The sequence below is a fragment of the Vicugna pacos genome, chromosome 4 (genome assembly GCF_048564905.1).
Source record: "Vicugna pacos chromosome 4, VicPac4, whole genome shotgun sequence".
In the NCBI taxonomy this organism is placed as follows: domain Eukaryota; kingdom Metazoa; phylum Chordata; class Mammalia; order Artiodactyla; family Camelidae; genus Vicugna; species Vicugna pacos.
The window spans coordinates 13,219,939-13,232,627 of record NC_132990.1 but is presented as its reverse complement, the minus strand read 5'-3'; positions in this window follow the sequence as shown (position 1 = coordinate 13,232,627).

Sequence of the window (12,689 nt, the reverse complement as noted above, 5' to 3'; positions counted from 1 at the left end):
CCTTGTCAATTTCTAAAAATAGAAACCCTACCAAAACACAGCTAGGGTTTTGATTAGGATTGTTATAAACTGATTTGGGGAGAGGAGATATCTTAACATTGGGTTTTATGACCTGTGAAGTCGTTTTCGTTTCTCTCAGCAATATTTTGTGTTTTTCACTCTATGGATGTTTGTCCTCTCTTTCAGATTTATCTCTAAGTATGACACATTTTGATACTATTGTAAATGTTATCGTTTTAATCTTTTTCGCTTATTCTGCATTGCCAGTTTTATATGATAATTTAAGTGGATGATGTCATTAAGCCTCAAAAATAAGTTTATGCATATTTTTCTTCTCCATTTAGTAGACTGACTCTGCTGTCACGTGTTAAGTTACAGTTGTGCTCAGTGCCACTCATTTTGCTTTCAAGGACAATACACCCAAGTCAGTCATGTTTCAGTTTATTTCATAGCATTACAAAACGTTCAAGCTGCAGAAAACTGCAATAATAAAAGACTATAAATACCAGCTCATAGGCAGATAGATGACTACATATGAACATTATCTCTATGTTGCTCTAACTGCTTTTTAATTCCATCTGGATAGTATTCTTTCTTGCCTCCCTTTGAAATTCTCTTATACTGATTACTGACTTTTGTTCCAATTCTACTTTATTCTCTATAATCTACTTTCTAATATTTTACTAACTTGTGCTCTTTTTATTTGAATATACTTTTAAAACATTGTACAATTCACTCTGTATTTAAAAGGCACACGTGTCACCGCAAGAAATGAAAGCTGTGACCTAAATCATGGAAAGAGAGAGTGAGAAATTCTGTCTCCATCATGCAACTGAGGAAACTGGAGAATAAATTCCTTCTGGCCATTCTAACCATAGGATGGCCCACATGTGGGATTTTTGTGCAACAGATCTTTATGTACTCATGTTCCTTGTCAAAGGGTAGCAGTGACTCAAATGTCTACTGCCAGATAAATAAAGAAAATGTGGTCTATACATCCAATGGAATATCATCCAGTCTTAAAAAGAAAGAAAATTGTGACATGAATGGAACTTGAAGACATCATGCTAAGTGAAATAAGCCAGTCATGGTACAAATATGACATGATTACTGACATGAGTTACTCAGTATTGTCAAATTCATAGAGACAGAAAGCAGAATGGTGGTTACCAGGAGGTGAGGGCAGGGGAGAATGTGGAGTTAGTGTTTAATATGCAACTGAGTTTTATCTGGAGAATAAAGAATGTTTTGAAGATGGATGGTGGTGATGGATGTACAATAATATGAATATACTTAATGCTGCAGAACTATACACTAAAAAATGTTACAAAAGTAAATTTTATATTATGTACATTTTACCAGAATTTAAAATATGCAAATCCAGCATAGAAATAGAATATATTTTATACAGTTTGGTGATAATATTTTATATGCTTGCATATATGTAGAATTTCAAGAGCCCTGATTTCAGGTAAGGTCGTCCCAGACTTCCTAGTGTAGAGTGAAAGCAAGCTACAAATGGTTCCTATTTTCAAGCAGATTTGATAGAAAAAATGATAAAATTAGCCAACTTAGTTTATCATGATTCCAGTATTCTTATTTCTACTAATGGAAACACGCAAAAGCACCATTTAGAACATCAACCTAGAGTCCACACAAATAAAGCGTTAAAGAAATGAAAACAAAAATAAAAAGATGTAATTCAAATAATGCTTCCTTGTCCGATAGCAGGTTTTTTTTTAACCTCATAGTAACTCAGTACTTCAAACAAATCATCTAACCTCTGTTTACACTTGCATTTAATGAGATGCTACAGGGACTTGATTTAAGGACAGAATTTTACAAGATCAAGAGGCTTATTGCGGGGCCATTTCTTTCCAAGTTCTTTCTAAACTACCCAGGGGGCAGCTGGTTCTCCATAAATTATATATTTACCTTCAGAAGATAACACACACACACATGTGCTGGGTATGAAATGTTAGCTACAGTATTAGCTAAATAAGTTAAACATGGAATAAAGCTTCGCTCTTGAACACTAACAGGAAGATCTTGATATTTGTTTTCCTCAAGTGAAAGTTTCTGACAAAGAATTCCCTTTTGAGGGGAGATATCTGGGGAAAATAGGAAAACACTGAAGGGCCCGAGGCATCTTTCACAAAGCTAGCACGTTCACAGCGTCTCTTCAGATGGCTGTGGGTGTGGCCCCAGGGTTCCCGTGGGTCCGGGTGACTGAGCTTCCTGACTGCACAGCAGAGGTTCTCGGTGGAACCCTTTCTCCTTCAAGTGCCCGTATGTAAGTATAAACTGTAATTAGCTATTCTAACCCCAAACTACAATAATACAATATTTTGTCCGAAGAAAGGCAGTCCCTCTGGTTATTTGGTTTAATTCTCAAGACTGATGCATTTTCTGAGCTCCAAATATATTCCATACCTATAGGATTCTGAGGAATCTAAAATCATAAAAAAGAGAAAGGGAAAGAGAGGAAGAGTGTGGAGGGAGAGAGAGAGAAGAAAATATACGGCCCCTTTTCTTATTATAACTAACAGAATTATTTTTGTTAATCTAACATTGGAGCTACTGTATAACACTTAAATCTTCAACACTAACTTAGATTCACGGAAAAGAAATTCAATTTGCTAAAGTGTTTGGGTTGATATGAAATCTCAATATATCATTTTAATTAAAGTGTATAAGGTGTAGCACGTAACACAGAAAACTTTATCCCACATTAAGCGCAAGCTCAGAGTTGCACTCAAGTTGAGCCCAGCACCTTGGAGGCCTTCTAACACCTTTGATGGCTTGCTAAGTATGTGTGGCAAGACATTGTTTTCCTATCATCGTATGTCCAGCGTGGCGAGGCTTTCAGAATTCCAGTTTTCCCCATGCTACTTGGACAAATGACTTTGCGTCTCTAAGACTCAATAATGTTCTGTGTAAAATAGGAATAATGATAGTACCTGGTTATTCAGTTCTTACAGTGTGATGTGTATCACATGACTCAGTATCCAGCATACAATCATTTCTTGTGAATATTTACCACTGTCCTTAGCACAAGCAGGAAAATTGGGTTATAATATTGACAACGTGGTTATTCTCCTCATGCTAGGCTGGGAGTGAACACAAAAGCCATGTAAAACATTTAAGCATCTCTAGAAGAGTGTGTTTCTTTCTTTTTCTTTTTTTATCGAAGTACAGCCAGTTTACAATGCTGTGTCAATTTCCAGTGCACAGCATAGTGTTTCAGGCATACATATACATACACACATTCCTTCTCATTTTCTTTTTCATTATAGGTTACTCCAAGGTATTGAATATAGCTCCCTGTGTTATACAGTAAAAACTTGTTCTTTATTTTATATATAGTAGTTAGTATCTGCAAATCTCAAACTCCCAGTTAATCTTTTCCCACCCTCTTTCCCCCAAGAACATGCTTCCAAGACAGGGTACAATTCTCAGATGGAAGTATTTTATACTCAGATTGAAAAAAAATTATACATGAGTGTTTCAATATCAGAATTCATAAATGAGCTGGAGCAAAAAGGACAGGAAAATGATAGAAGACCTTGCTGCAGCAAAAGACAAATTTATTGGAAATTTTTCAGCTCAACTGGGATTTGAAAGGGTTGGAGAGAATCCAAAGGCAGGATTGACCCTGATGAGTTTGTGAGGAAAATACAGGCCACCACTGTTCAAAAGAGACCAGCTAGTCAAAGTCATTTTTAAGAAGATGTTTTTGAAGGAAGAGAATGTGAATTAAGGTAGATCAGTGATGTAATTATTATAATAAACTGGGCATGAGGTAATAAGCATTGAAAATGATGTGCTGTTGAATGGGGACAACAGTTTGAAGAACCATTTTTGTTAAGTCTAGACAGGATTTTACATTTTGTATCAGCACCATGTGGGACTAAGAAGGTTAATATCTTCAATACGATGGCATTTTTATTCTCAATCAGAACACTTTGTTCACATATGACTACGTACACTTGATTTAAGTGACGAAATGCCAAGCTGAATAAGAAAAATAACTTAATGTCAGAGTTGCAAGAGGCTTAAATTGAAAATAATGATCCAATTCAACTCATCATTATTGAAATAAGGAAAACGAAGAAGCAAATTATGCAATTACATGAACATTGGCTCCTGTCTCAGGAATCGGAAATTGTAAGTTGCTGAGGGAGGGACAGAAAAGTATCTGGTACCATGAACTCAGGCAAAAGCCCACTGTTTCACAGGGGTGGAAACACGTCAGCATTTACAGAAACCCAAGTCCAGGAGGACTGCTGCTGCTGGGAGGAGGTGAGGAAGCAAAATACTTCCATGTCGTCAGAGGGATGGGATATTTTGGGGCTAGTGATCCTGAACTAACGAATGAAGAGACATCTACTGCTGTGGAGAGTGGGGAAATCTCCAACCAGAGGTCTTAGGCAAAGTATACAGCTCCTAATGAAAAAGGCAAAGTCATCTGCCCCACGTGAGGGACAGGACACCAGCCATGCTCCAGAGCAGAGACCATTTACCACTGAGGAGGGGGCAGGGGCAAGAAATTATTTCTCGCGTAACCTAATGTAAGTAAAAGGTAGAGGCTGGCTCCTGTGGGAGTGAGAGTTAGAAAGGGCTGAGGATGCCCTGCATCTGAGTTTGACTATGAGGCTGGCTCACAAGTACCATGAGTAATCCTTCTGACTCCAGCATGAATTTTATGTCTAGTTACAAGCAATGGTGTTCCATGGCTACAGGAGTAGCAAGAATGGACCTGGAGATCATCATTCTCAAGCCATAAAGAGAAAAAAAATGGTATCACTTGCATGTGGAATCTTTAAAAAAAAAGGAAAAAAAAGACACTAATGAACTTATCTACAAAACAGAAACAGGCTCATAGACATGGTTACCTGGGGGGGAAAGGAGGTAGGAAGGGATAAGTTGGGAGTTGGAGATTTGCAGTTACTAGAACCTATAACCTAGAAAAACAAGTTTCTTCTGTAGAGCACAGGGAACTATATTCAATATCTCCAAGTAACCTATAATGAAAAAGAATATGAACAGTAATGTATGTATATGCGTGACTGAAACATGATGCTGTACACCAGAAACTGACACAACACTGGAAACTGATGATTCTTCAATAAAAACAAACAAACAAAAAAGAATGTGACGGGATGATTGCATGATGTCACTCAACCCTTCCAGCATGACAACAATGACAACAACATAACAATAATAATGATGAAAGTGATAACTCTGGGCATAAATAATTATCAGTTATCTCTACTATTTTTTTTTTTTACATCTGATGCTCTGCATTCCTTTAGAAATTATAAGACTCCTATACAGACAAGTGAAAATAAAACAAAAGTGTCCAGAGATAAAGAAATCAACAGAATTAGACTCAGGGATAACCCAGATGTTAAAAATCTCATGACACTACTTTAAAATAATAATGATTAAAATCTTAAACGATCTAGTGAAAAATTAGGCACCATGCATGGAACAACAGGGAATTTTTGCAGAGATGACAACAAAAACTAGATCTAAAGCAAACACTAGAAATAAACAGAAGTGTGACAGCAAAGACGGAGCAACTAGTCAGAGCTGAGGGAAAAATCAGTAATTTTATAACAGGTCAACACAATTTATTGAACCTAAGCATAAAGGGAAAATAAAAGAAAAATAAGACAAAGCAAACGAAAAGCCCAGAGAATTTAAGAAGTGAGTGATAGTATAAAAAACACTAAAATAGATTTTGTTCAAATCCAGAAGGAGAAAACAGAGAATAGAATAGAAAAAAATATTTGAAGAGATGACTGAGAATTTTGAACATTACTAAAAGAAAATAAACTGTGTGTCCAGTAAACTCAGAGAGCCCCCAAGAAGGATTACTATGATAACTAAACACACCAAGTATAATGATAATTAAGTTGCTGAAAACCGAAGATTAACAAAAGTATCTTGAATTCAGCCACAGCAGAAAGGCAACATAATCTAGAGGGAAGCGAAAACAAAGATCACAATGGCCTGTTTGTCAGCAAATATACAAGTCAGAGCCAGTGATATAAAGTCTTAAAAGGACTGAAAGAAACAAGTCAACTCGGAATTCTATACCCACTGAATACAGAGCTCAAAAATAACCATACAATGAAGACATTTCAGAGAAATACATACTGAAAGAGTTCACTGTCAACAGGTTTGCACTAAAATAAATGTTAAAGGAATTCTTACAGCAAAAGGAATATAGAAACAAATGGAAATTCAAACTACATAAGGAAATAAAAGAAAGATGAAAATATGGATTAAAAAATGCCTTTTCATTATTCTAAAGATAAGTGACTGCCTCAGTAAAAATGGGAACTCTATACTGGGGAGATTGTAACACTTGACAGTATAACGTGTGATAGAAATAGTAAAGAATATGAGAGAGAAGAAAGAGAAAGTATACTTGAAAGGCTTTTATGCTATATATGAGTTGCAATATGAATTTTAGGTCAGTGCAGTAAGTTAAAATATATATTGAAATCCCTAGAGAAACACACAAAAAAATTTAAATGGTTTACATAATTTTTTTCTATAAAACTTTTAGTTTTTATTTTTTTAAGTAGTTGTTCGCTTTTATATATAAAATATGTTGATTTCTTAAATATCAACACTTTGAGAATTCATGGCAATGACAAATTAATTTCTTTCAATATAAATAATGTTTTAACAATAAATATTCAAATAATTATTTTAAAATCCCATCCCAAAATCAGGACTATACGTTAGAAGTAATCATCTAAATTTAGTATGGATTGTATTCAAGTTTCTGTTATTTCCTTAGGTCATTTTAGCTAACTTCAGTCTTGTACATTATGGAGACCTGAGGCCACAAAATGTGACATACAAGAGTGTCCACTAAAAAGGGCAGTCCCAGAAGAGCTCTCAAACTCAGTCATTCCTGAGACAATGTGCCATTAAACACTGTTACAATCTTCAAAAGTGACTCTATTTTTTTCCTCTAAAGAATTCCATAGATTTAGAAAAAGACTTTGTATCTTTCTCTCTCTTTTCTTCAGAGTATTCATGAATATTTGTAACAAAGACAACAGATTTAGTAGGTTCAAAAATCTGAAATAATTTTCTGAGTTTCTGTGTGTGTGTCTTCCTGCTCGATTTTTCGCCAGTGTATTTTAATTTTAGTTCATATCACACCCACTTTCTTCACTTCTTAGCTCTGGTCAATAACTTACCTACAATTTTTATCACACTGAATCCCTCAGCGTGATCCATTCTTTCATCCTTTAAAGATTCCTCCTGAATTCTGATTCTTTCAAAAGCAAGGTGTGATCAAGATGTTGTATTACTGTGGGTTCTCCAGAGTAAAAGAACTGACAGGATATATACACATAAAGACATATATGAGATTTATTGTAGGAATTGGTTCCTGTGACTGTGGGAGCCAGGGAGTCCCCTGATCTGCTGTCTGTAAGGCGGAGAACCAGGAAAACTGGTGATTTAATTCGATCTGAATTGAAGGTTCAGAGTCAGGGGAGCTGATGGTGAAAAATCCCAATCTGAGTCCAAAAGCCCTAAGAACCAAGAATACAGATGTCTGAGAGCAAGAGAACTCAAGCAGAGAGCAACTGCCCTCTTCTTCTGCCTTTTTGTTCTATTCAGATCCCCAAGGGATTTGATGACGCCCACCCTCATTAACGTGGGCAATCTTCTTTCCTCAGGCTGATTCAAACCCTTCTAGGAAAACCTGCACCGAGATAAGCAGGAATCATGTTACTAGTTACCTGAACATTCCTTAGCCCAGTCAGGTTGACATATGAAACTGATCATCAGAGATGTGTACACGGATGTAAGAATAAAGTTCTGGCTAGAACTTTATATTAGTTCACCCCATAAATTGTATTTTGATCAGAGGTCTTACTTTTAAAGATTATGGGAATTCAATGATGTCAGACTTCTGCTTCTAATGAGGATGGAATAACAGAGACCAGATTTATCATCACACCTGAAACAACTAAAATGACCAGCAGAATGTATGAAACGATGGTTTGTAAAGCAGTGAACACCAAGCAGCAAAGCCCAGTGACCCCAGAGGCATGAGCAACAAACAAGATGAGCTGAACAACTTCCCTGGCTTACTGCCCGGAGAGTTTTCACGCTGTGGTGAAGTGTTTTGGGGGCACAGGGGTTGATGGAGCCTGGTGTTCTCCCTGAGTTAAAGAGAAGAAACTGATAATCAGGTGAGACATGTGAGTAGACATCAAACTGCAGAGTAATGGAGAATAGAGAGGTGCATAGTGTAAGAACTTGAAAAATCTGTGGAGGAAACCCGTCAAGTATTCAACAGAATGGTGAGCAACACATACACGTGTGGTACCCAGCAGTGACTGGGAAACCAAATGCCCACCAAGGATTAGAGGCCATAGTCCACAAGATTCATAATCCACAAGACTCACAACGGTCTTGTTTTAATAACGGGAAATTATTAGCCCTAGAAAAAGCACTACTTTTTAACACCTGACACATTTTAAAAACAAGACCTGAAAAGATTAAACTTTTTCTAAGTAACTTAACTGCCTTATAGAATAGAGCTCAAGAATATTTATGGGTATAAAAAAATCTCTAACACTCAAAATGGTAAAATTTACAGTGTCTGAAATCCAATAAAACATTACCAGATTTGCAATGAATAAAAAGTGTAGCTCATAACAAGGAGAAAAATCAATCCATCAAAATCAACTCAGCTGTAGCACAGGTTTTAGAAATATCAAACCAGGACTGTGATGTCATTAGAACAAATCTACAACTTTATTCTAGTTTTTCAAAAAACTAGAAGAAAGAAAGATCAAACACATTAAGTAGAGGAAATATATATATATGACATAAACCAAAGTTCTACAGGTGAAAACTGCAATGTCTATGATGAAAAATATAATGATGGGAACCAGTAGATTAGACATTGCAGAGGAAAATGTTAGGGATCTTGAGTGCCTAGCAAGAAAAATTATCAAAAATGAAAGAAATACAAAAAATAAGGTTCTTCCCTCATGGTAATAAAAAGAAGAAAGATTCAGTTAACTGTAGTCAAACTTTAAGTTGCAAAATATACAAGTGACTGGAGTCTCTGAGAAAGTATATACAAGTATATATGAGGGAGAGAAAAAAACTCTAACCATAGACACATGAATGACACTACACCAAGAGACATCAAAATCAAATTGCTCAAAACCCATGATGAAGAGACAATCTGAAAGGCAGCCAGAGAAAAATGCACAATATGTACAGAAAAACAAAGATAAAGATGAGAGTAGGTTTCTTCTTAGAAACAGTAAAAGTGTAAAGAAAATGTAGCAACGCCTTTAAAGTGGTTCAAGAAGAACAGTGTAAATTTAGTGTTTTATACATAATGAAAATTTATTTTTTGAATAAAGCCCAAATGAAGACCATTTCAGGTGTAGAAAAATTGAAAGAATTCATTACCACTTCAAGAAATATTGAAAAATTCCTTATATAGTAGAAAAATTATACCAGATGAATGTACGGCTATGAATAAGAAAACAAATAGCATGAGACAGTATCTATATAGGTAAATATGTAATTGCATTTTTTATTATTTAAATGTCTTTAAACTATAATTGTTTCAAGAAGAATAAAAACTATGTATGTAGAAGTGACGTGTATGGTGACAACACAAAAATATGAGGGGAAGGAAAAACATATACCGTTGTCATGTTTTTATATGTTGAATGGTTTACTATCACTTAAGGTGGCACTAAGTTAAAGTTTATACTATAAACCCTAAAGCGACTATCAAAATTTTAATAAAAGTTTATTAGCTAATAAGCCAACAAAGCTGGTAAAATCGAATCATAAAAATACTCAACAAAAATTGAATCAGAACTAAAGGAAAAAAGGAACAAAGAACTTACAGGACAGATAGAAAGTAAAGGGTAAACTGATAGAATTAAACCTAACCATATCAAAAGCTACATTAAAAGTAAGTGATTTAAGTGTCCCAATTAAAAGGCAGAGATTGTCAGATTATATTTAAAAAGCTAGAATTGACTATATACTGCCTACAAGAAAGCCACTTTAAGTAGAAAAACAAAATTAGGTCACATGTAAAAATATGGGAATGATGCCATGTTAGCAGTAGTCACAAGAGTGCTAAGTAGCTGTATTAATATCAAAGTAAATTTCAGATCAAAGAATATTACCAGGGATGAGAGTCATCTCATAATGCTTAGGGGGTCCATTCAGCAAATAGACAAACTGGTCCAAAGCGTTTTATGCATCCAATATCAAATCTTCAAAATTTATGTGGCAAATTGGATAGCCTTTTCAACAAATGCTACTGGGACAATTGAATGTTGCAAAAATAAATAAATAAATAAGTAAATAAACTTCAATCCAGACATCACATCATACACATAAAATGACCCAAAGTAGACAACACACCTAAGTATAAAATCTTAAGCATAAAATGTAAGGAACATAGGACACAATTTTGTGAACTTGGAGTTAAGGCAAAGATTTCTTAGATGTGACATCAAAGCACAATTGATAAACTGAAGTTCATCAAAGTTAATAGCTTCGGTTCTTTGAAAGAAAATGTAGGAAAATTAAAAACTCAAGCCACAGACTGGATAAACATTTGCAAATCATGCATATGGCAAAGTACTTGTGTATCAAGGGTATATAAAGAACTCTCAAATATAACAACAGTTTAATAAAATAGGCAAAGACATATGGATGACAAGTAAGTACAGGGCAAGATGCTTAATATTATTAGTCATTAGAGGGATACAAATTAAAACCACAATGAATTATCAGTACACCTACTCCAAAAAACAAAACAAAGCAAAAACTGACCATATCAAATGTCAGTGAGCCTGTAGAACAACAGGGAATTAGATGCCGCTGCTGTGAATGTAAAATGTGCAAAGACTTTGGACAAGAGTTAGTTTAATTATTTTTCATTAAGCATGTCCCTACTATATATGAGTCCATTCCACTTCTAGGGGAAATGAAGGCATACAAGCACATGTCCATTCAAAGGCTTACACATGAACGTGCACAGCAGTTTTATTTGTAACAGCCCAAAACTGGGAATAACCCATGTGTCCATCGACAGGAGAAAGCGCTGTTGGTGCACACGCTGTGGTGTGTGCGTGACGGAAAAGCGCCCGGCAGTAAGGACAGAGCCAGTGATACATGAAGCAACATAGCTGACTATCAAAATAATTATGCCGAATGATCAAAACCAGTAAAAAAAAAAAAAGAGCATGCATATGCTATGATTCCATTTATATGGAAATGCAGACCCAAAGACATACTCATGAACTTGGTATACCTGCTTTCTGAATCAAATAATTATACACTGTGCTAATAGTAATTATATAGAATATTGCCTATTTGCAAGTAGCCAAAATTAACCCTGATGCTACACTAACTGGACATTCTTAAGTCAATTGCAACTTTGTGAAAGAGAGAGTCATTGTGAAATTAGAAAATTGGAGTAATAAGGCATAATGGCACTTATTTCTTTTCATTACCTCTAACTATTGTGAAATCTATTCTGCATAATTAGCTCTGTTTGGAAATCAAATTTTAAAAATGCTACTTAACATTGAGTAAATGCACTAACAAACTATTTTACATAAGAACAAATGGCTATTGTTGCTATTGTCGCTAAGTATTGAGACAGGATTTCTCTCTCTAAAATTAGCTGTGATAGAGAATTGAATTGTTTTCAGCTACATTTTTAAATAAAATCTATTACTTCATTAAAAGTAGCCTTTAAAATATCACCAACCTATTTTAAAGTCTACCTGCCAAATAAATTGAGATAAACTATTTACTCTTTAAAAGAGATTATTTCATTAATCACAGTGCCCAGTTTCCTCTTCAGGAAATTAACACTCTCAAGCTGCAATGAGTAGAGTTAACTGCGGAGAAACATCACCAATCCTTTAAAGAAGCCTTAACAAGCCGTATACATTGTAGTCCAATTTGTAGCCCTGGCTTTAAAAGCTGGGTAATTGATTCTCTATGTTGTCAGTAAGCCTTTTCACAACAACCGAGTGATTCGAATGTGTAATTTTTAGAGTAACATTTCCTACGTGACCCTGAGTTTAATCAGACTGACCTCAGTGCCAGTAGACAGTGCCAAAGTTAGACCTTTAAGCTTTGGACCCAGTCTCAGTCTTCCAAAAACCTACGTCATTTTAAGATGTTCAGAAAATAACTCCTGTTTTCTTTCTGGGTCATCTTTTCCTTCCCCTCTCCACGGCTGTCACTATTGCACTAAGCATTTTGCCTGGCTCCTCCCACTACCTTTAAAAGGTGAAAACAAAAATGGCTCAGGTGGGCAAGCCAGGGAAAGTTTGCTTTGACTGAGTTATGGCTGTGGTTGACAGCAGTCACCACGGAGCGTAGCTTTCCGTACTCTGATAAAATTCTGACAAAGTATAGTAATATGAACTCGTGCTTCCTGGGACTGAAAAACTTCACTGTAACTTAAGAGGTTAGCACTTCAAAAAACTTGATGTTAAATATGTTAAAACAATATGGATAAAAATGTAAAATAACTGTTATCAGATAATCAGAAATCATAGCCAAAAAGACATATATGTACCATCACAACTCTCTTTCAATACAAGTAATATTTATTTAATATAAAATCTATAAGTAAATCG